The sequence below is a fragment of the Arachis ipaensis genome, chromosome B3, assembly GCF_059453495.1.
Source record: "Arachis ipaensis isolate K30076 ecotype BB chromosome B3, ASM5945349v1, whole genome shotgun sequence".
Lineage (NCBI taxonomy): Eukaryota > Viridiplantae > Streptophyta > Magnoliopsida > Fabales > Fabaceae > Arachis > Arachis ipaensis.
In genome coordinates, this window is record NC_142438.1 from 107,960,970 (window position 1) to 107,985,186 (window position 24,217).

Consider the following 24,217-nt stretch of genomic DNA (forward strand, 5'->3'; position numbering starts at 1 on the left):
TGGCATTCAGAGTATCAACTTCAAGAACTCCCTTCTTCATAGGCGTCCCATTACTCACAGGATTCCTTTCAGAAGTGTACATGAACTGGTTATTAGCAACCATGTCAATGAGTTCTTGAGCTTCTGCAGGCATTTTCTTTAGGTGAATGGATCCACCTGCAGAAGTGTCCAGTGACATCTTTGATAGCTCAGATAAACCATCATAGAATATATCCAGGATGGTGCATTCTGAAAGCATGTCAGAAGGACACTTTTTGGTCAACTGTTTGTATCTTTCCCAAGCTTCATAGAGGGATTCACCTTCTTTCTGTCTGAAGGTTTGAACATCAGCTCTAAGCTTGCTCAGCTTTTGAGGAGGAAAGTACTTGGCTAAGAAAGTCATGACCAGCTTGTCCCAAGAGTTCAGGCTGTCTTTGGGTTGAGAATCCAACCATAATCTAGCTCTGTCTCTTATAGCAAAAGGGAAAAGCATGAGCCTGTAGACTTCAGGATCTACTCCATTAGTCTTAACAGTATCACATATCTGCAATAATTCAGTTAAGAACTAAAAATGATCTTCAGATGGAAGTCCATGAAACTTGCAGTTCTGCTACATCAGAGAAACTAATTGAGGTTTCAGCTCAAAGTTGTTTGCTCCAATGGCAGGAATGGAGATGTTTCTTCCATGTAAATTGGAATTAGGTGCAGTAAAGTCACCAAGCATCTTCCTTACATTATTATTATTTTCGGTTGCCATCTCCTCTTCCTGTTCAAAAATTTCTGAAAGGTTATCTCTGGATTGTTGTATTTTAGCTTCTCTTAGTTTCCTTTTCAGAGTTCTTTCAGGTTCTGGATCTGCTTCCACAAGAATGTTCTTATCCTTGCTCCTGCTCATATGACAAAGAAGAGGGCACAGAAAAATAATAATAATAATAGAGATCCTTTATACCACAGTATAGGGATCCTTGTGTGAGTAGAAGAAGAGGGGGAGACAAAGAATGTAATATAATGGAAGAAACACAACTGTGAGGAGGGTTGATATGTGAGATGAGATGTTAGTAGATGAATAAATAAATAGAATAAGATGGGAGAGGGAGAATTTTCGAAAAATACTTTTGAAAAAGAGTTAGTGATTTTCGAAAATGGTTTTTGAAAAAATCTTAGTATTTTTCAAAAAAATTTTTTTAAATCAAAAATAAAAATAAGAATAATTAGTTAATTAAAAAGAAATTTTTGAAAAAGAGGGAAGATATTTTCGAAAATTAGAGAGAAAGAGTTAGTTAGGTAGTTTTGAAAAAGTTAAGAAACAAACGAAAAGTTAGTTAGTTAGTTGAAACAAATTTTGAAAAGATAAGAAGTTAGGAGGTTAGAAAAGATATTTTGAAACCAACTTTTTGAAAAAGGTAAGATAAGAAGATATTTTAGAAATTAGTTTTTAAAAAAGATTTGATTTTTAAAATCTCAATTAATGACTTGATTCACAAGAGATCACAAGATATGATTCTGGAACTTAAAGTTTGAATCTTTCTTAACAAGCAAGTAACAAACTTCAAATTTTTGAATCAAAACATTAATTGATTATGTTATTTTCGAAAATTTGATATAAAAATAAGAAAAATATTTTTGGAATTTTCGAAAATAACTAAAAATTTTGAAAAAGATTTGATTTTTGAAAAAGATTTTGAAAAAGATAAGATTTTCAAATTGAAAATTTGATTTGACTTATAAGAAACAACCTGATTTTAAAAATTTTTGAAAAAGTCAACTCAAATTTTCGAATTTGATGAGAGAAAAAGGGAAAGATATTTTTTTGTTTTTTGAATTTTTATGATGCAAGAGAAAAACACTAAAATGATGCAATGCATGAAATTTTTTAGATCAAAACATGTGATGCATGCAAGAATGCTATGAATGTCAAGATGAACACCAAGAACACTATGAATGTCAAGATGAACATCATAGACACAATTTTGAAAAATTTTTAATGCAAAAAAAACATGCAAGACACCAAACTTACAATTCTTTAATGCTTAGGCACTAAGAATTCAAGAATACATATGATAAACATGAAAAGACACAAAACAAAAAATCATCAAGATCAAACAAGAAGACTTACCAAGAACAACTTGAAGATCATGAAGAACACTATGAATGCATGAAATTTTCGAAAAATGCAAGATGCACATGCAATTGACACCAAACTTATAACATGACTCATGACTTAAACAAGAAACACAAAAAATGTTTTTGATTTTTTTATGATTTTCTAATTTTTTTAGGAATTTTTTTTCGAAAATTATATGAAAAAGAAAAAATAAGGATTCCAAAATTTTTAACATGAATTCCAGGAATCTTGCATTCTTAGTCTAAAGCTTCAGTCCAGGAATTAGACATGGCTCACTAGCCAGCCAAGCTTTCAATGAAAGCTCCGGTCCAAAACACTAGACATGGCCAATGGCCAGCCAAGCTTCAGCATGTAATTCAGACATGACACGCCTGACATACTCATTCCCAAAGGAATTAGACATGGCTTTACAGCCAGCCAGGCTTCAACATGCTTCAAGAAACACTAGAATTCATTCTTAAAAATTTTGAACAAAATTTTTGAAAACATTTTTATATTATTTTTTTCGAAAACAGATGAGAAAATTTTGAAATATTTTTTTGAAAAATTTTTGAAAAGAAAACGAAAAGAAAGTTACCTAATCTGAGCAACAAGATGAACCGTCAGTTGTCCAAACTCGAACAATCCCCAGCAACGGCGCCAAAAACTTGGTGCATGAAATTGTGATGTCCAGGCTCAAACAATCCCTGGCAACGTGAGCAACTTGGTACGCGTAATCGTGATTACGCTTTAATTATGTAAAATTCATGGCTCTTTCTTTCCCTGGCAGTGGCGCCAAGAACTTGGTGCCAAAACCACGGTTCACAACTTCGATACAACTAACCAGCAAGTGCACTGGGTCGTCCAAGTAATACCTTACGTGAGTAAGGGTCGAATCCCACGGAGATTGTTGGTATGAAGCAAGCTATGGTCACCTTGCAAATCTCAGTCAGGCAGATATAAATTGATAATGATGTTTTCGAATAATAAATAATAGAATAGGGATAGAGGTACTCATGTAAATCATTGGTAGGAATTTCAGATAAGCGAATGGAGATGTTTTTCGTTCCTCTGAACCTCTGCTTTCCTGCTATCTTCATCCAATCAGTCTTACTCCTTTTCATGGCTGGCTTTATGCAAGGGCATCACCGTTGTCAGTGGCTACATCCCCTCCTCTCAGTGAAAAATATGCTCACATGCTCTGTCACAGCACGGCTAATCATCTGTCGGTTCTCGATCATGCTGGAATAGGATTCACCCTCATTTTGCGTCTGTCACTAATGCCCAACACTCGCGAGTTTGAAGCTTGTCACAGTCATTCAATCATTGAATCCTACTCGGAATACCACAGACAAGGTTTAGACTTTCCGGATTCTCTTGAATGCCGCCATCATTCTAGCGTACGCCACGAAGATTCTGATTAAGAGATCTAAGAGATATTCATTCTAGCTTAATTCATGTAGAACGGAAGTGTTTGTCAAGCACGTGTTCATAGGGGAGAATGGTGATGAGCGTCACACATAATCATCACCTTCATCACGTTCTTGGGTGCGAATGGATATATTAGAAGCGAAATAAGATGAATTGAATAGAAAACAGTAGTACTTTGCATTAATCTTTGAGGAACAGCAGAGCTCTACACCTTAATCTATGGAGTGTAGAAACTCTACCGTATGAAAATACATAAGTGAAGGTCCAGGCATGGCCGTGTGGCCAGCCCCCATGGTCTAAGAACAATGCGTTCCAAGATGGTCTAATACAATAGTAAAAGGTCCTATTTATAATAAACTAGCTACTAGGGTTTACAGAAGTAAGTAATTGATGCATAAATCCACTTTCGGGGCCCACTTGGTGTGTGCTTGGGCTGGGCTTGAGTGTTGCACGTGTAGAGGTTCTTTCTGGAGTTGAACGCCAGCTTTTGTGCTAGTTTGGGCGTTCAACTCTGGTGTTGGCTCCTTTTCTGGCGCTGGACGCCAGATTTGGGCAGAAAGCTGGCGTTGAACGCCAGTTTACGTCGTTTATTCTTAGCCAAAGTATGGACTATTATATATTTCTGGAAAGCCCTGGATGTCTACTTTCCAACACAATTAAAAGTGCGCCGTTTTGAGTTCTGTAGCTCCAGAAAATCCATTTTGAGTGCAGGGAGGTCAGAATCCAACAGCATCAGCAGTCCTTCTTCAACCTCTGAATCTGATTTTTGCTCCAGTCCCTCAATTTCAGCCAGAAAATACCTGAAATCACAGAAAAACACACAAACTCATAGTAAAGTCCAGAAATGTGAATTTAACATTAAAACTAATGAAAACATCCCTAAAAGTAACTAGATTCTTCAAAAAACATACTAAAAACAATGTCAAAAAGCGTATAAATTATCCGCTCATCACATACTCATAAGCCCCTTTTTACCAAATACCTTCTTATAACCCTCATCCATCATATAACCAATCACCCTTACCTCATCCGTGTGGCCATTATGTAAGAAAATCCTTAGAGCTACTACGATTTCAACACAATTACTCCCAAGAACCACCTCAATACACACCATCTTCATATTTCCACCAAGAAGAACCACTTTCCCATTATGAACCCTTTCTCCAAAATGATGAACCCTCCTATCCACCCCAATCTCTAATGGATGACTGATGACAAGTCATCTTATGCTAGCTTTTCAAGCATTTTTCACTTGTTTCATTAGGTTTTATGCACTTCCTTGCAATATAAGTAAGTGATTTGGAGTGGATTTTCATCATTATGATAAATCAATCAACCATTATTTAATTAACACAAAATCATAAGGTTTAAGCTAGAATTAGTTGATTTTATGAATGATTTAGAAACCTTGTGAATTTGGTGATACTTTGATAAGTTTATTTGGTTGCTTGTAGGAGAAGAAAAGAAAGAACCATGAAAGCGTGTGGTGCACGAAATTGTGATCATCAATGGCGCCAACAACTTGGAGGTCTTAAACGTGAATCATACTTTGTCACAATTCCGCACAACTAACCAGCAAGTGCACTAGGTCGTCCAAGTAATAAACCTTACGTGAGTAAGGGTTGATCCCACGGAGACTGTCGGCTTGAAGCAAGCTATGGTCACCTTGTAAATCTCAGTCAGGCGAATTCAGATGGTGATGAAGAATTGATAATTAAAAGATAAATAAAACATAAAATAAAGATAGAGATACTTATGTAATTCTATGGTTGGAATTTCAGATAAGCGTATGAAGATGCTTTGTTCCTCCTGAACCTCTTCTTTCCTATTGCCTTCTTCCAATTATTCATACTCCTTTCCATGGCAAGCTTTATGTTGGGCATTACCCTTGTCAATGGCTACTTCCCGTCCTCTCAGTGAAAACGTTCCAAATGCACTGTCACCGCACGGCTAATCATCTGTCGGTTCTCGATCATGTCGGAATAGGATCCATTGATCCTTTTGCGTCTGTCACACGCCCCACAATCGCGAGTTTGAAGCTCGTCAAAGTCATCCGTTCCCAGATCCTACTCAGAATACCACAGACAAGGTTTAGACGTTCCGGATCTCAGGAATGGCCGCCAATCATTCTAGCCTATACCACGAAGGTTCCAATCTTAGATTAGAAACCCAAGAGATACACATTCAAGCTTGTTTGCATGTAGAACGGAAGTGGTTGTCAGCCACGTGTTCATAGGTGAGAATGGTGATGAGTGTCACATAATCATCACATTCATCATGTTCTTGGGTGCGAATGAATATCTTGGAGAAGAAATAGACTTGAGTTGAATAGAAAAACAATAGTACTTTGTATTAATTCATGAAGAACAGCAGAGCTCCACACCTTAATCTATGGTGTGTAGAAACTCCACCGTTGAAAATACATAAGAACAAGGTCTAGGCATGGCCAAATGGCCAGCCTCCCAAAGAGGGTTTAATCATCAAAACATGATTCCAGGATGATCAAAAGATGAAAATACAATAGCAAAATATCCTATTTATAGAAAACTAGTAGCCTAGGGTTTACAGAAATCAGTAATTAATGCAGAAATCTTCTTCCGGGCCCACTTAGTGTGTGCTTGGGTTGAGCATTGAAGCTTCCACGTGTAGAGACTTTTCTTGGAGTTAAACGCCAGCTTTTGTGCTAGTTTGGGCGTTTAACTCCAGCTTTTGTGCCAGTTTTGGAGTTAATCGCCAGAATTCTTGAGCTGACTTGGAACGCCGGTTTGGGCCATCAAATCTCAAGCAAAGTATAGATTATTATATATTGCTGGAAAGCCCAGAATGTCTACTTTCCAAAACAATTGTGAGCGCGCCAATTGGGCTTCTGTAGCTCCGGAAAATCCACTTTGAGTGCAGGGAGATCAGAATCCAACAGCATCTGTAGTCCTTTTTCAGCCTCTGAATCAGATTTTTGCTCAGGTCCCTCAATTTCAGCCAAAAATACCTGAAATCACAGAAAAACACAAAAACTCATAGTAAAGTCCAGAAATATGATTTTTAAATAAAACTAATAAAAATATAATAAAAACTAATTAAAATATACTAAAAACATACTAAAAATAATGCCAAAAAGCGTATAAATTATCCGCTCATCACAACACCAAACTTAAATTGTTGCTTGTCCCCAAGCAATTGAAAATCAAAATAGGATAAAAAGAAGAGAATATACAATGAATTCCAAAAACATCTATGAAGATCAGTATTAATTAGATGAGCGGGGATTTTAGCTTTTTACTTCTGAACAGTTTTGGCATCTCACTTTATTCCTTGAAGTTCAGAATGATTGACATCTATAGGAACTCAGAATCCAGATAGTGTTATTGATTCTCCTAGTTAAGTATGTTGATTCTTGAACACAGCTACTTTATGAGTCTTGGCCGTGGCCCTAAGCACTTTGTTTTCGAGTATTACCACCGGATACATAAATGCCACAGACACATAACTGGGTGAACCTTTTCAGATTGTGACTCAGCTTTGCTAGAGTTCCCAATTAGAGGTGTCCAGGGTTCTTAAGCACACTCTTTTTTTTGCTTTGGACCTCGACTTTAACTGCTCAGTCTCAAGTTTTCACTTGACACCTTCACGCTACAAGCACATGGTTAGGGACAGCTTGGTTTAGCCGCTTAGGCCAGGATTTTATTCCTGTGGGCCCTCCTATCCACTGATGCTCAAAGCCTTGGATCCTTTTTATCACCCTTGCCTTTTGGTTTAAAGGGGTATTGGCTTTTCCTGCTTGCTTTTCTCTTTTTTTCATTTTTTTTTGCAAGCTTTTCACTGCTTTTTCTTGCTTCAAGAATCAATTTTATGATTTTTCAGATTATCAGATAATATTTCTCCTTTTCCCATCATTCTTTCTAGAGCCAACAATTTTAACATTCATAAACAATTAAATTAAAAAATATGCACTATTCAAGCATTCATTCAGAAAAACAATAGTATTGCCACCACATCAAAATAATTAAACTGTTTTAAAATTTGAAATTCATGCACTTCTTTTCCTTTTTCAATTAAAAACATTTTTCATTTAAGAAAGGTGATGGATTCATTTTCATATCTTTAAGGCATAGACACTTAGACACTAATGATCATGTAATAAAGACACAAACATAAATAAACATAAGCATAAAAATTCAAAAAATAGGAAAATAAAGAACAAGGAAATTAAAGAACGGGTCCACCTTAGTGATGTCTGCTTGTTCTTCCTCTTGAAGATCTTATGGAGTGCTTGAGCTCCTCAATGTCTCTTCCTTGCCTTTGTTGCTCCTCTCTCATGGTTCTTTGGTCTTCTCTAATTTCATGGAGGAAGATGGAATGCTCATGGTGCTCTGTCCTTAGTTGTCCCATATTGGAACTTAATTCTCCTAGGGAGGTGTTGATTTGCTCCCAATAGTTTTGTGGAGGAAAATGCATCCCTTGAGGTATCTCAAAGATTTCATGATGAGGAGTTTCTTCATGCTCTTGGTGAGGTTCTCTCACTTGCTCCATCCTTTTCTTAGTGATGGGCTTATCCTCATCAATGAGGATGTCTTCCTCTATGTCAATTCTTAGGATCCGGGTTCACACTTTGATCATGGTTCTTGGTGATCTATGCATTGGCATAGAACTCTTGAACCATTAAGATTCTGACTTGTTGAATGGGGTTGGTGAGAACTTCCCAACCTCTTCTTCGGATCTCATGTCGGATCTCCGGATATTCGCCCTTTTTGAGCTTAAAAGGGACCTCGGGGATCACCTTCTTCTTGGCCATAACTTCATAGAAGTGGTCTTGATGCACCTTTGAGAGGAATCTCTCTATCTCCCATGACTCGGAGGTGGAAGTTTTTGCCTTCCCTTTCCTCTTTCTAGAGGTTTCTCCGGCCTTTGGTGCCATAAATGGTTATGGAAAAACAAAAATCTTTAGCTTTTACCACACCAAACTTAGAAGGTTGCTCGTCCTCGAGCAAAAGAAGGAAGAAGAGAGTAGAAGAAGAAGAAACAGAGGAGATGGAGGGGGCTTTGTGTTTCGGCCAAGGGGGAGAAGTAGTGTTTAGGTTGTATGAAATCGAAGGAGTGAAGATGGGTTCATATAAAAGTGGAGAGGGGGGTATGGTTCGGCCATATAGGGTGGGTTTGGGTGGGAAAGTGGTTTGAATTTGAATGGTGATGTAGGTGGGGATTTATGAAGGATGGATGTGAGTGGTGAAGAGAATGGTGGGATTTGATAGGTAAGGGGTTTTTGGGGAAGAGGTATTGAGGTGATTGGTGAATGGGTGAAGAAGTGAGAGAGAGGTGGGATAGGTGGGGATCCTGTGGGGTCCACAGATCCTGAGGTGTCAAGGATTTCTCATCCATACACCATGTGGCATGTAAAACGCCCCTTGCTGCCAATCCTGGCATTAAACGCCAGGCTGCTGCCCATTTCTGGCATTTAACGCCAGCTTCTTGCCCATTCCTTGCGTTAAACGCCAGTCTGGTGCCCATTTCTGGCGTTAAACGCCCAGAATGGTGCCAGACTAGGCATTTAACGCCCATTCTGCTACCCTTACTGGCGTTTAAACGCCAGTAAGTTTCTCCTCCAGGGTGTTTTGTTTTTTATTCTGTTTTTCCTTCTGTTTTTGATTTTTTAATTGTTTTTGTGACTTCACATGATCATCAACCTATAGAAAACATAAAATAACAAAAGAAAATAGAAATTTAACATAGATAAGTAAAAATTGGGTTGCCTCCCAACAAGCGCTTCTTTAATGTCAATAGCTTGACAGTGGCTCTCATGGAGCCTCACAGATGTTCAGAGCAATGTTTGGAACCTCCCAACACCAAACTTAGAGTTTGAATGTGGGGGTTCAACACCAAACTTAAAGTTTGGTTGTGGCCTCCCAACACCAAACTTAGAGTTTGACTGTAGGGGCTCTGTTTGACTCTGTATTGAGAGAAGCTCTTCATGCTTCCTCTCCATGGTGACAGAGGGATATTCTTGAGCTTTAAACACAAGGGAGTTTTTATTCACTTGAATGATCAATTCTCCTCTGTCAACATCAATCACAGCTTTTGCTGTGGCTAGGAAGGGTCTGCCAAGGATGATGGATTCATCCATACACTTCCCAGTCTCTAGGATTATGAAATCAGCAGGGATGTAATGGTCTTCAACCTTTACCAAGACATCCTCTACAAGTCCATAAGCCTGTTTCTTTGAATTGTCTGCCATCTCCAGTGAGATTCTTGCAGCTTGTACCTCAATAATCCCTAGCTTCTCCATTACAGAGAGAGGCATAAGGTTTATACTTGATCCCAGGTCACACAGAGCCTTCTCAAAGGTCATGGTGCCTATGGTACAAGGTATTGAGAACTTTCCAGGATCTTGTCTCTTCAGAGGTAATTTCTGCCTAGTCAAGTGATGCCAAGGCATCTTAGGCGAGTTTCACTAGCATTTTTCTGTTAGTTTTAGTTGTTTTATGCACTTTCTTGAGCTTAAAGTAACCAAGAATGGTTAAATGAATAACAAAGCAATGAACCATCCAAACAGTATAATTTTTATGCAAATTTCATGAGTTTTTAGTTATATTACTTGAATGCTATGAATGGAAGATTCTCATGAAAATTTGCAAGACTTTGATGCAGTTGTTTGGATGATTTTAGGAAAGAAGAGGCTAGGCAAGGAAGCAACAAAAATCAATAAAGGAAGCTTGAATATCACATGTGGAGTTTAAGTTCCAGTTTAAGCTTAAACTGGAACTTAAACGGCCAAAATCATGAAAGCTGAGGAAAGGGTGAAAGTGGCGTTTAACCTCCAGTTTAACCTTAAACTGGAAGTTAAACGCCAGAAATGGGGAATGCACCAGGGAGCCATTTCCACGTTTAAGCTCCAGTTTAACCTTAAACTGGAGCTTAAACGTGTTCGACCAAGTTTTCTCTTCCAGGGTTGCTTTCTCCATTTCCAGGTTTAAGCTCCAGTTTAACCTTAAACTGGAGCTTAAACGTGTTCGACCTCCAGGGCTACCTTTCTCCATTTCCACGTTTAAGCTCCAGTTTAACCTTAAACTGGAGCTTAAACGTGTTCGACACCTCCAGGGCTACCTTTCTCCGCTTCCACGTTTAAGCTCCAGTTTAACCTTAAACTGGAGCTTAAACGTGTTCGACCTCCAGGATGGCTTTCTCTATTTCCACGTTTAAGCTCCAGTTTAACCTTAAACTGGAGCTTAAACGTGTTCGACCTCCAGGGCTGCCTTTCCTATCTCCACATTTAAGCTTCAGTTTAACCTTAAACTGAAGCTTAAACGTGTTCGACTACGTTACCCTCCAGGGCTGCCTTCTTCCATTTCCACGTTTAAGCTTCAGTTTAACCTTAAACTGAAGCTTAAACGTGCTTCCACAAAAGGCATCACTGGAAGTGTCTGGCGTTTAAGCTGCAGTTTAAGCTTAAACTGCAACTTAAACGCCACTATTGGAAAAGGTTTCTGGGCCAAAAATATTGCAGTTTAAGTTAGCTTTTGAGCACAAACATTAACTTAAACTTACTCTGGTATGAAACCCAATTGAATATCATGGTTTATGGGATTGGGCCTGAAGGATTGATGAGTCTGGAATTTCAATTTGTTGAGTCATGTGTCATTACTTGATTATCACTAAGTTGGCTCAATGAATGTTACAGAATGTGGATCAGCAGCCTCATCAAGATTATGGATCATAAACCCAAAGCAAAAGGAAAGCAGGAAGAGGCCTCAAAGCCCAAGAAACACAACAGAAGCTCAATATAGAAAGTGTATAAATAGGATAGAATTTAAGTTAGGAGGGACTTTTTACTTTTCATTTTTGGGAAGTTTTCATACTTTTGTAATTGAATTCAGAGCTATGACTCACTAAACCCCCTTTCATTGGGTTAGGGAGCTCTATTGTAATTCAATGAATCAATAATAGTTTTATCTTCTTCTTCAATCTTTTCTCTTGAATTTTGTTAGAAAGCTTCTCGATCTAATTCCATTGGTTAGTTGTCTTGGGAAAGAAAATATCCATAATTGGAATCCTTCGGAACCTTGGGAAAGGAATGGAGGATTCATGCTAGAGAAGCTTTCTCACAGTGAATTGGATTGGGATTTGGATGGATATTGTGACATGTAATCCTACCAAATTGTGGTTCATGAAACTGTGTGGTATAATCAGTGATCGAGCATCATCTCTTCTTACAAACATTTAAACCAAGGGATTGGGAATTTGTTTGTTTTTAGAGAGAATTGGTGAGCCAAGGGATTGGGATCCAATCATATAAGATTGCCAAGCAAAATTCAATGAACGCATTGGTTGAGGAAGAGATAAACATGTTGTGATTCGGAGATCTCAATATCTCCTAAAACCCAATGAATTCCCCATCTCCGATTTCCACTTTCTCTTTACATTCTGCAATTCAATTCATGCAATCACCCCTATTCCCTCATCCAGTTCTTTGATGAGCAATAGAGGTTCATCCTCCCAAGTCTCATTACCAAACAACCTGGCATTTAGCTTCATGATTGCTCCAAGGTACTTAGCAACTTGCTCTTTAGTAACATCTTCATCCTCTTCAGAGGAAGAATACTCATCAAAGCTCATGAATGGCAGAAGTAGATTCAATGGAATCTCTATGGTCTCTGTGTGAGCCTCAGATTCCCATGGTTCCTCATTAGGGAACTCCTTGGAGGTCAGTGGACGTCTATTGAGGTCTTCCTCAGTGGAGATCACTGCCTCTTCCTCCTCTCCAGGTTCAGCCATGTGAGACATGTTTATGGCCTTGCACTCTCTCTTTGGATTCTCTTCTGTATTGCTTGGGAGAGTACCAGGAGGGAGTTCAGTAATTTTCTTACTCAGCTGACCCACTTGTGCCTCCAAATTTCTAATGAAGGATCTTATTTCAGTCATGAAACTTTGAGTGGTTTTGATTAGATTAGAGAAAATGCTTGCTAAATTAGAGTGGCTCTGCTTAGAATTCTCTGTCTGTGGCTGAGAAGATGAGAGAAAAGGTTTGCTATTGCTAAACCTGTTTCTTCCACCATTATTGTTGTTGAAACCTTGTTGAGGTCTCTGTTGATCCTTCCATGAGAGATTTGGATGATTTCTCCATGAAAGATTATAGGTGTTTCCATAAGGTTCTCCCATGTAATTCACCTTTTCCATTGCTGGGTTCTTAGGATCATAAGCTTCTTCTTTAGAAGAAACTTCCTTAGTACTACCTGTTGCTGCTTGCATTTCAGACAGACTCTGAGAAATCATATTGACTTGTTGGGTCAATATTTTATTCTGAGCCAATATGGCATTCAGAGTATCAATCTCAAGAACTCCCTTCTTCTGAGTTGTCCCATTATTCACAGGGTTCCTTTCAGAAGTGTACATGAATTGGTTATTTGCAACCATTTCAATGAGTTCCTGAGCTTCTGCAGGCGTCTTCTTCAGTTGAAGAGATCCTCCAGCAGAGCTATCCAATGACATCTTGGATAGTTCAGACAGACCATCATAGAAAATTCCTATGATGCTCCATTCAGAAAGCATGTCAGAAGGACATCTTCTTATCAATTACTTGTATCTTTCCCAAGCTTCATAGAGGGATTTTCCTTCCTTCTTTCTGAAGGTTTAGACTTCCACTCTAAGCTTACTCAATTTTTGAGGTGGAAAGAACTTTGCCAAGAAGGCATTAACTAGCTTTTCCCAAGAGTTTAGGCTTTCTTTAGGTTGTGAATCCAACCATGTCCTAGATCTGTCTCTTACAGCAAAAGGAAAAAGCATAAGTCTGTAGACTTCAGGGTCAACCCCATTGGTCTTGACAGTATCACAGATTTGCAAGAATTCAGCTAATAACTGATGAGGATCTTCCAATGGAAGTCCATGAAACTTGCAATTCTGTTGCATTAGAGAAACTAATTGAGGCTTAAGCTCAAAGTTGTTTGCTCCAATGGTAGGGATTGAGATGCTTCTCCCATAGAAGTCGGGAGTAGGTGCAGTAAAGTCACCAAGCACCTTCCTTGTATTGTTGGCATTGTTGTTTTCGGCTGCCATGGTTTCTTCTTCTTTGAAAAGCTCTATTAGGCCTTCTAAAGAGAATTGTGCTTTAGCTTCTCTTAGCTTCCTCTTCAAGGTCCTTTCAGGTTCAGGATCAGCTTGAACAAGTATGCCTTTATCTTTGCTCCTGCTCATATGAAAGAGAAGAGAACAAGAAAGTAGGGAATCCTCTATGTCACTGTATAGAGATTCCTTGAGGTGTCAGAGGAAAATAAGAATAGAAGAAGGAGGTAGATAGAAGAGAATTCGAACATATAAAGAAGGATAGAGTTTGAATTGCACCTTGAGGATGAGTGTTAGTCCCTTAAATAGAAAGATGTGAGAAGAGGGAAAGAATTTTCGAAAATTAATTAAAAGATTTTGAAATAATTAAAAGAAATTTTTGAAAATTTGATTGATGATTTTCGAAAACTAAGATTGGGAAAGAAATAAAGTGATTTTTGAAAAAGATTTTGAAATTAGAAATTAAAAAGATATGATTGAAAATTAATTTTGAAAAAGATGTGATTGAAAAGATATGATTGAAAAGATATGATTGAAAATCAAATAAAAAAAAGAGAAAGTTTTAAAATTAAAGTTGATTACTTGACTAACAAGAAATTAAAAGATATGATTCTTAAAATTTAAAATTTGATCCTTTCTTAATAGGCAAGTAACAACTTGAAAATTTTGAAGTAAATCATTAATTTTAGCAAGGATTTTCGAAAATAGTAATAAATAAAAAAATGGAAAGAAATTGATTTTGAAGAGATATGATTGAAAAGATATGATTTGAAAAAGATTTGATTTTGAAAAATTATGAAGAATTGAAAAAAAATCTGAATTAAAAACAAAATCTTCCCTCTAGTGTCATCCTGGCGTTAAACGCCCAGAATGGCATTCATTCTGGCGTTTAACGCCCAAAATCCTACCTTTTTGGGCGTTAAACGCCTAGCCAGGTACCCTGGTTGGCGTTTAAACGCCAGTTTTCCTTCTTCACTGGGCGTTTTGGACGCCCATCTTTTTCTGTTTGATTCCTCTGCTGAATGTTCTGAATCTTCAATTCTCTGTATTATTGACTTGAAAAGACAGTTTTGAAAATATTTTTGAATTTTTGATGATGAGAAACATTAAAAATTGCAACTAAGATCAAATAAACAATGCATGCAGGACACCAAACTTAAAAATTTTCATATAGGAGACACTAACAAATTGAGAATGCATATGAGAAACAACGAAACACACAAAACAAGAGAATTTAAAGATCAGAGCACTGAAATCATCAAGAACAACTTGAAGATTAATGAAGAACATAATGCATATATTCGAAAAATGCAAGAAGAATAAAAACATGCAATTGACACCAAATTTAAAAATTGATACTAGACTCAAACAAGAAACATAAAATATTTTTGATTTTTATGGTTTTATAAATTTTTTTTGTGATTTTCGAAACTTATATGAAAAAGAAAATAAAGAGAATCAAAACTTTTAATAAGAATTCCAAGAATCATGCAATGTTAGTCTAAAGCTTCAGTCTAAAAAGATTAGACATGTTTGGCCAAGCTTCAGCTGGACATTACATTCAACAGCTAAATTGATGAGAATCAATCAGCTTTTGTGATGATAAGAACATCACCTTGAAACTCTAGAATTCATTCTTAAAAATTCTGAAAAATAAAAAGAAAAGTACCTAATCTAAACAACAAAATGAACCGTCAGTTCTCCAAACTCGAACAATCCCCGGCAACGGCACCAAAAACTTGGTGCGCGAAATTGTGATCATCAATGGTGCCAACAACTTGGAGCTCTTAAACGTGAATCACACTTTGTCATAATTTCGCACAACTAACCAGCAAGTGCACTGGGTCGTCCAAGTAATAAACCTTACGTGAGTAAGGGTCGATCCCACGGAGACTGTTGGCTTGAAGCAAGCTATGGTCACCTTGTAAATCTCAGTCAGGCGAATTTAGATGGTGATGAAGAATTGATAATTAAAAGATAAATAAAACATAAAATAAAGATAGAGATACTTATGTAATTCTATGGTTGGAATTTCAGATAAGCGTATGAAGATGCTTTGTTCCTCCTGAACCTCTACTTTCCTATTGCCTTCTTCCAATCATTCATACTCCTTTCCATGGCAAGCTTTATGTTGGGCATCACCGTTGTCAATGGCTACTTCCCGTCTTCTCAGTGAAAATGTTCCAAATGCGCTGTCACCGCACAGCTAATCATCTGTCGGTTCTCGATCATGTCGGAATAGGATCCATTGATCCTTTTGCGTCTGTCACACGCCCCACAATCGCGAGTTTGAAGCTCGTCACAGTCATCCCTTTCCAGATCCTACTCAAAATACCACAGACAAGGTTTAGATGTTCCGGATCTCAGGAATGGCCGCCAATAATTCTAGCCTATACCACGAAGGTTCCAATCTTAGATTAGAAACCCAAGAGATACACATTCAAGCTTGTTTGCATGTAGAACGGAAGTGGTTGTCAGTCACGCGTTCATAGGTGAGAATGGTGATGAGTGTCACATAATCATCACATTCATCATGTTCTTGGGTGTGAATGAATATCTTGGAGAAGAAATAGACTTGAGTTGAATAGAAAAACAATAGTACTTTGTATTAATTCATGAAGAAACAGCAGAGCTCCACACCTTAATCTATGGTGTGTAGAAACTCCACTGTTGAAAATACATAAGAACAAGGTCTAGGCATGGCCGAATGGCCAGCCTCCCAAAGAGAGTTCAATCATCAAAACATGATTCCAGGATGATCAAAAGATAAAAATACAATAGCAAAAGGTCCTATTTATAGAAAACTAGTAGCCTAGGGTTTACAGAAATCAGTAATTAATGCAGAAATATTCTTTCGGGCCCACTTGGTGTGTGCTTGGGCTGAGCATTGAAGCTTCCATGTGTAGAGACTTTTCTTGGAGTTAAACGCCAGCTTTTGTGCCAGTTTGGGCGTTTAACTCTAGCTTTTGTGCCAGTTTTGGAGTTAAACGCCAGAATTCTTGAGCTGACTTGAAACGCCGGTTTGGGCCATCAAATCTCGCACAAAGTATGGACTATTATATATTGCTGGAAAGCCCAGAATGTCTACTTTCCAACGAAATTGAGAGCGTGCCAATTGGGCTTCTGTAGCTCCAGAAAATCCTCTTTGAGTGCAGGGAGGCCAGAATCCAACAGCATCTGCAGTCCTTTTTCAGCCTCTGAATAAGATTTTTGCTCAGGTCCCTCAATTTCAGCCAGAAAATACCTGAAATCACAGAAAAACACACAAACTCATAGTAAAGTCCAGAAATATGATTTTTAAATAAAAACTAATAAAAATATAATAAAAACTAATTAAAACTAAAAATATACTAAAAACAATGCCAAAAAGCGTATAAATTATCCGCTCATCAGCGTGCTCAACCAAAGCATGGCCCATGATACTAAAGCGTGGCGCTCAACCAAGGAACAAGGAGCGCTCACTAAGCCAGCGCAGTGTTTGAAGAGTGAACGCTAGTAGAGAGGCCAAGACACAAGGCCAAGCCTAGCGCTTGAATGCACACAAAGGAGCGCTCAACAAATAGCACTTAAACAAGGCCAGCGCTCAATTGAAGTGAGCGCTACGTTCAAATGTTTGAACGTTTTCATGGCCTTCATGGAAAGAAAGCTAGGTGCAACACTCACAAAAAGGGGCAATGATAAACCACTATTTTATGGTTTATCTTGTGCTCAATTGAGTGGTTTTTATCTACTCTTCACCCACTTATTCATATGATTTGCATGGTTTTACATTTGCCTTCCTAATTATGTGCTTTGATTGAAAACATGCTTTGTTGGCCTTAATTTTCCTATGTTTTAATCCTCTCTTATTACCATTAGATGCCTTGATATGTGTGTTAAGTGCTTTCAGAGATTACAGGGCAGCAATGGCTCAGAGGATGGAAAGGAAGCATGCAAAAGTGGAAGGAATACAAGAAGTTGAAGAAACTGCAAACCTGTCAGCCTGACCCTCTCGCACTCAAACGGCTGTAACTTTAGCTACAAAGGTCTAAACGACGCGGTTCCAGTTGCATTGGAAAGCTAACGTCCGGGGCTTCGATTTGATATATAATATGCCATAATTGCTCTGACGCTAGGCAACTCGATCGCGTGCTCCATGCAGCTGCGTTGCAGTGACGGAAATCAACGTGTTTGAATTCTTCTTCAGCAATTTCTGGGCTGTTTTCGACCCAGTTCACGGCCCAGAAAACACAGATTAGAGGCTATAAAGTGGGAAAATATATCCATTCATGGACAAGCTCACAATTCACAATTTTAGGAGTAGATGTAGTTTTTAGAGAGAGAGGTTCTCTCTTCTCTCTTAGGATTAGGATTTAGGATTTCTCTTAGTTTTAGGAGTGCCTCTAAATCCCAGGTTCAATGTTCTTTTACTTTATATTTATCTCTTATTTTTAGATACTTTAATGCTTATATTAGTTATGTTGCCTATTTGGCTTATGCTACATTCATGTTATGATTTTCTTTCAATTAATATCATTTGAGGTATTTCAGTTATTATTGCTTTCTTTTATTTACATGATTATTGCTTCCCATCTGAAGGCATTTTTATTCCGGTAAATTTACTTTTTCCCTTTTGGTTTTGGTTAAGAAATCAGTAACTCAGGAGCTATCCAATTCAACAGCATAATTGATAATTGTTATCTTGCCAATTGAATTGAACTTCAATAATCCCAATCTTTTCTTAGGAAATAAATAGGATTCGAATATCAAACCAATTTGTCCCTTGACTTTCCTTTGCTTTAGTAAAGGTCAACTAAATGGAATTAAGATTCAACTTTCATTATTGTTGATAAGGATAACTAAGTCTGGACTTCCAATTTCTTATACCTTGCCAAGAGATTTTATTATTATTAATTTATTTTACTTGTCATATAACATATTCCCTCCTTACTTCCAAAACCCCCAATTTACAATCTTCATAACCAATAATAAGAACATACTTCCCTGCAATTCCTTGAGAAGACGACCTGAGGTTTAAATACTCGGTTATCAATTTTAAGGGGTTTGTTACTTGTGACAACCAAAACTTTTGTAATAAAGGTTGATTGTTTGGTTTAGTAACTATACTTACAACGAGAGTTTATTATAACTTCTAAACCATCAATCTTCAGTTCTTCAAAATGGTGTCGTTGCCGGGGAATTGCAAACGTGTGCCTTATTATTGGTTATTGTAAATATTTTATTTTTGCTTGTTGATGACAAGTCATGTTAGCCTAGTTTCACTAGCCTTTTTCTTTTGTTTTCACTTGAATGATGCACTTTCTTGAGCTACAAGTAAGCTAATTTGGGTAGATTTTCATGCTTCCTTTGATTGAATCAACCATGTATGAATTCATGCTATTTCATGAGGTTTTAGGCTATAATTGTCACATATTATGATAAAATGAATATCTCATGATTTTAAGCATAGCTTTGATGTGTTTGGATGATTAATGATAGGTGAAGAAAGCTTGGAGAAAGGTTGAAGCAAGAAGGAATGGCTAGGAGTAAAGAAAGGACAATGGAATAAGTGAAAATGAACCAGGAAGCAAAAAGTTTGCGCCAACGTTAGCCCCTAACTTTTGGGCTAACGTTGGCGCCATAAGTGCACTAAGGAAGGCCAATGTTGGAGCAAAAGTTAGACCCCTAACTTTTGCACCAACGTGGGTATCAGCAAAATATGGGGGCTGATATGAAAAGTTGGACCAAAAGTTTGCCTCAAACTTTTGGTCAAACTTTTACTCAAACTTTTGCAAAACTCCAACCCGGTTCACTTGGTTCACTTTGGTTCCTCTCCAAACTCCAAGAGCAATCAACCAAGGCCTCTCTCAACCCAATTCCACCAAAAGCAAAGGCCCAACTCAAGGCTTGAAGATCATTTGAAGAAAGTGTATAAATAGGATAGAATTTAAGTTCTTAAGGGAGCTTTCCTTTGGAGTTTTCAGAATAGTTTTCGGAGAGCTTTGGATATTGAGTGATCTTTAATTTCTTAGTTTCGGGGAAGGAGAATTCCATTCTCTTCCTCTGAGTTTTATTGCTTTCAATTTCAATTACAACTGTCTTGGATCTTGGGTTGAAGAATTGAAGAAATTCTGTTTCAATCTCATCCTTGGATCTCTCTGTTTATTTACTGCTTAATTGAATTTCAGTTTCGGTTAATTGTTCTTCATCTACTTTCTTTGCAATTTACATTTCCCTTGCAATTGTTCTTGTTGGATCAAGGAAGGTAGTGAGATCTAGACCTGGTTTTCTAGTCTCTGGACCCCTGAGATCTGAAATTCCAATTTACATTCTGTTTTTGCTTTTCATGTTCATTTACTTGTTTTGCTTCAGATCCGATTCAACCCAAACACTCTTTTACTCTTCTGTTTGATGCAATTTACTTTTCCTTGTTTAAATTCTGCAAATCCAATCCCCAATTCCCTTTACAATTCCAGCCGTTTACATTTCTTGCACTTTAAGATTCCGCAATTTACATTTCTTGCATTCTAAGTTTCTGCCATTTAATTTCTTGTTCTTTAAGATTCAGCACTTTAATTTCTTGCTCTCTTTAATTTCATGCAATTTATCCATTCCCTTTACTTTCCATGCAATTTAATTTCTGCAAATCACAAATCACTCAACCAAATCTTGATTCGCTTGACTAAATCAACCACTAAACTAAAAATTGCTCAATCCTTCAATCCCTGTGGGATCGACCTCACTCCCGTGAGTTATTATTACTTGATGCGACCCGGTGCACTTGCCGGTTAGATTTGGGTGTTTTGGAAGAATTCGTTTCTTCGCGAAAATATCCCATCACTTGTTTATTTGTTTTTATTTTTGTTTTTATTTTTTGCTTTTTCTTAAGTTAAGAGGTTATTGGTTTTTATTTTAAAATTTTTATTTTATCTTATCTTATTTCAAAAATCAAATTTTAAAATTCAAGTTTAAAAATTTTCAAAATTCAAATTTAAAAATTTTCAAATTTCAAATTTCAAAAACTCAAATTTCAAAAATTTAAAATTCAAAATTTCAAAATTTAATTTTCAAATTCAAAATTTAAATAACCTTTTAATTTAAATTTATTTTTATTTTTATTTTTAATTTTTATTTGCTACTATGAACTCTCACCCCTTTGGCTATGAGTCTGGTTATAATTATGTTGTAGGAAGAAGAAATTAGAATGAGAACAGGCATCAAGGTTGGAACAATCAAAGATGAGAGGAGCCACAAGGATTTGATCAACCCTCATGGCAACAACCACCTCCAATGGACTATCAACAACCACCACCATATGCCTATGAACCCTTTCCTCAACATGACTTTGGACCACCATACTCACAAGCCCCTTTCCGCCATTCACCTCCATATGACCCTAACCCACATCCACCATACCAACCACCCTATGAGCCAAATGAACCATACACAGAACCACCACCTTTCCAACACAACTACTCTCATGAACCACCACCTCAATATTCACCATCTCCATATCATTATCGAGATGAACCAGCTTCCTATTATGAACCCTCTCTCCCAACCAATGAATCCTCATATCCACCCCAACCTCCAATGGATGATAGACTTCGTGTTATTCTTCAAGGGCAAGAAAGGATGAATAAGAGTGTGCAAAATTTCGCGGCCACCTTCGGCGAGCTAGTAAATATAATAGCTTCCCAATATCTGAGCACTCAAAGAACTCCCATGGCTACATGTGGAGAATCAAAAGAAGAGCAAAGCATGAAGGAGACACTAGAAACTTCGGTGGACAATGAGGAACATGGCTTTGTATTGGAACAAGTGGAGGAAGCCATAATAGTTGCAGAGGAAGAAGTGGCTGAAGACTTAGGAGATGCTGAACCTCCATGGGAAAGTCAGGTTATAAAACCTCCTTCCAAGGCGATTGAAATTGATGCTAAGGAGGGTGTACAACCTCCAATGCATATCATGGTTAAGGACTTGGAAGAGGTTGATCAAGAGATAGAGATTCAAGAAGAAGAAGCACAACCTCCCATACCCTTGGTAAGTAATGAAAAAGAGATTGAATTGGAAGAAAGCTACCAAGAGGAAGAGGTTGAAATTAAAGAAGTTTTCAAAGAGGTGGAAGTTGTCAAAGAACACAAGGGAGTGGAGCTAGAAATCACTTTGCCAAAGTTATTGGAAACCCCTCTCCCTAAGTTGCCATCATCCTTTACAACATTCAAGTGGGTAAAATTCATATCCCTTAGCTTTCTAATTCCACTTGAATATGGGCTACTGGAGACGGATGGTCAACTTAGAACTCTTTGTGGCATTAAGAGTAAGAGGAAGATGGTCAGTGGTAAGAACTGTCCTGCAAAGTTCATTATGGTTGGAAGCTTTAAGTTTAAACGCAAAGGTTGGTGTAAAGCTTAATTGAATGGGTCTAGGAAGTTGTTTGGACGCTTCAGTGAGAATTCTAAAGCTGAATCACCCGGATGGAATCATGATAATCAACTTGAAGACGGGTGCAAAAGCAAGATTTGGGACCCCGGAATTCATTCTGGCAATCAACACTCTTGGGGCCTTGTAACTTGTTTTAACTTACTTGAAGGCTTTCTGCGCCTAGTTTGGGACCCCGGAGGTTGCTGGAGATACAAACATTGGTGGAGATTCCTGGATGAGTTCAAACACAAGCCACCATAACAGGGAGCTCACCAAATGTCCAACTTAAGGACTTTAACTAAAAGTGCTAGGTGGGAGACAACCCACCATGGTATGATCGTTCCTTTTTCATTTTTAGTTAGTTTTATTTGTTTTCGAGTTTTATTTTATTTTATTATATTGAACCTGGAGTTTTGCATCACATTCATATTAACACTGCATTCTACATTTTTCATGCATAAAAAAAAAAGAGAAGCACGCACGCGACGCGGCAGCGTCGCTGGCGCGTCCGCGTCATGTGGGAAAAATGGCTCCCACACGACCGCGTCACTCACGTGGCCGCGTGACCTGGAAATCGACGTACGAAGGGTGCACGACCGAAAGTTGTGCGAGAGTGGTGCTGGACTGGTGCTGACCGCACACGCCTTACCACGCGGATGCATGGCTCACGCGTCCGCGTCATATCCCCATGATGGCCACTCACGCGATCGCGTCGACCACGCGACCGCGTCACCCTGGATTTTGGCAATACCAAGTTTTGAACAGAGAGTTGTGCGACCGCGAGGCTGCACTCGCGCCACTAGCACAAATCAAGTCACGCGATCACGTGCCCCACGCGTCCGCGTCGCCTGACCTTATTGCGCACCACGCGACCGCGTCGCCAGCGTCACACAACCTATCCAGATTAGTGCCAATTTTCTTATCTTTTCTTATCTAATCCTAATTTCTTCTATCTTTTCTTCTTTCTTCTTTCTTTCTTACTTTATTTCTTTCCCTTCTCATTCTTCTTATATTTTATTTTATTTTATTTATTTACATACTTTCATTCATTGCATATTTTTATTTTTCTAAATTTATTATTTTACCATTGGTGTTCAAATGTTCTTATTCAACTGTTACATCTTTTCTGGTATTATTTGGTGCCTAGTGACTTGTTTACACTGTCGGGTAATATTATTTAAATCAATGTCAATCTTTTATATCTGTATTACTTTTGCATTGACATGAATTTATATTATCTCTCCTTCCCCACTCTCTTCCCCATTGTTGTACATTTTGTACCACTGGCATGCCATGGCTTCTATTGTTTTCTCACTTGCATGTTGTAGCTACCATGTAATTGAGACCCTTATCATTTGGCATTAACCCAACTATACTTCATTTATTTTCTTATCTCTATTATTGGGTTACCTTTCTTCCCTTTTTCTTTCAGGATAGCCACCCGGAAGGGAAGCGAAAGACGTTTACATGGGGAGACAGACAAGTCCATCTGCATAATCTTTAGAGAAAAGCATCAGTTGGAACAACCTGTCCACCTGCACATCTTAGCATGCACCGAGGACGGTGAAATCTTTAAGTGTGGGGAGGTTGATACCGACTTCCAGGGGTTAATTATCTTCTATCTCAACACCAATGTTTTATTTTCTTTATTAGTTCATTGTTGCATTGCATAATAGATTGCATGTGTAGTTGATTGTTTGCATTTAGTTACTACTTGGTTAAAGTAATAAAATTCTTTTAAGACCCTATCTTTGAAAATTTTCACTAATTTAAATTAAAAATTTTTTTATGTTAAAACTTGTTTGAATTTGTATGTGGAACATGGTTTTTGAGCCAAAGAACACACAACCTGTGAGATTTTGAGCTTATTTATATGGTTACATTATTTAACCATAAATATTTTATTCTTGTGTGTTTTCTTCTCTATAATTGCAATCTTTGCTTTGTTCCATTCCATATGTCCATTATTTAGTATATTTACATGCTTGCACATGATTGAGGCCATTGTTTGATTTTAGCTCACTTATCCCAAATAAGCCTACCCTTTAAATCATCCTTGTCAGCCACTTTGAGCCTTTTAATCCCCATTTGTTCTATATTTTACCACATCACTAGCCTTAAGCGGAAAACAAATTAATTATCCCAATTGAATCTTTGGTTAGCTTAAGATAGAGATTGTGTATCAAATAAGTGTAGAAAAATTGTGGGAACATGGGTTGATAAGGGAATGTATCATATTTTTAATTTAATTGA

At 37.7% G+C, this 24,217-nt stretch overlaps 1 non-coding gene across 1 annotated transcript; it reads left to right on the plus strand.

The window, feature by feature from the left end:
- The first annotated feature begins 232 nt into the window (after positions 1-232).
- On the plus strand, positions 233-340 carry LOC148571978 (small nucleolar RNA R71). The gene has a single exon (XR_015908180.1). It is a non-coding gene; the product is annotated as a small nucleolar RNA R71 (small nucleolar RNA).
- Positions 341-24,217: the final 23,877 nt, after the last annotated feature.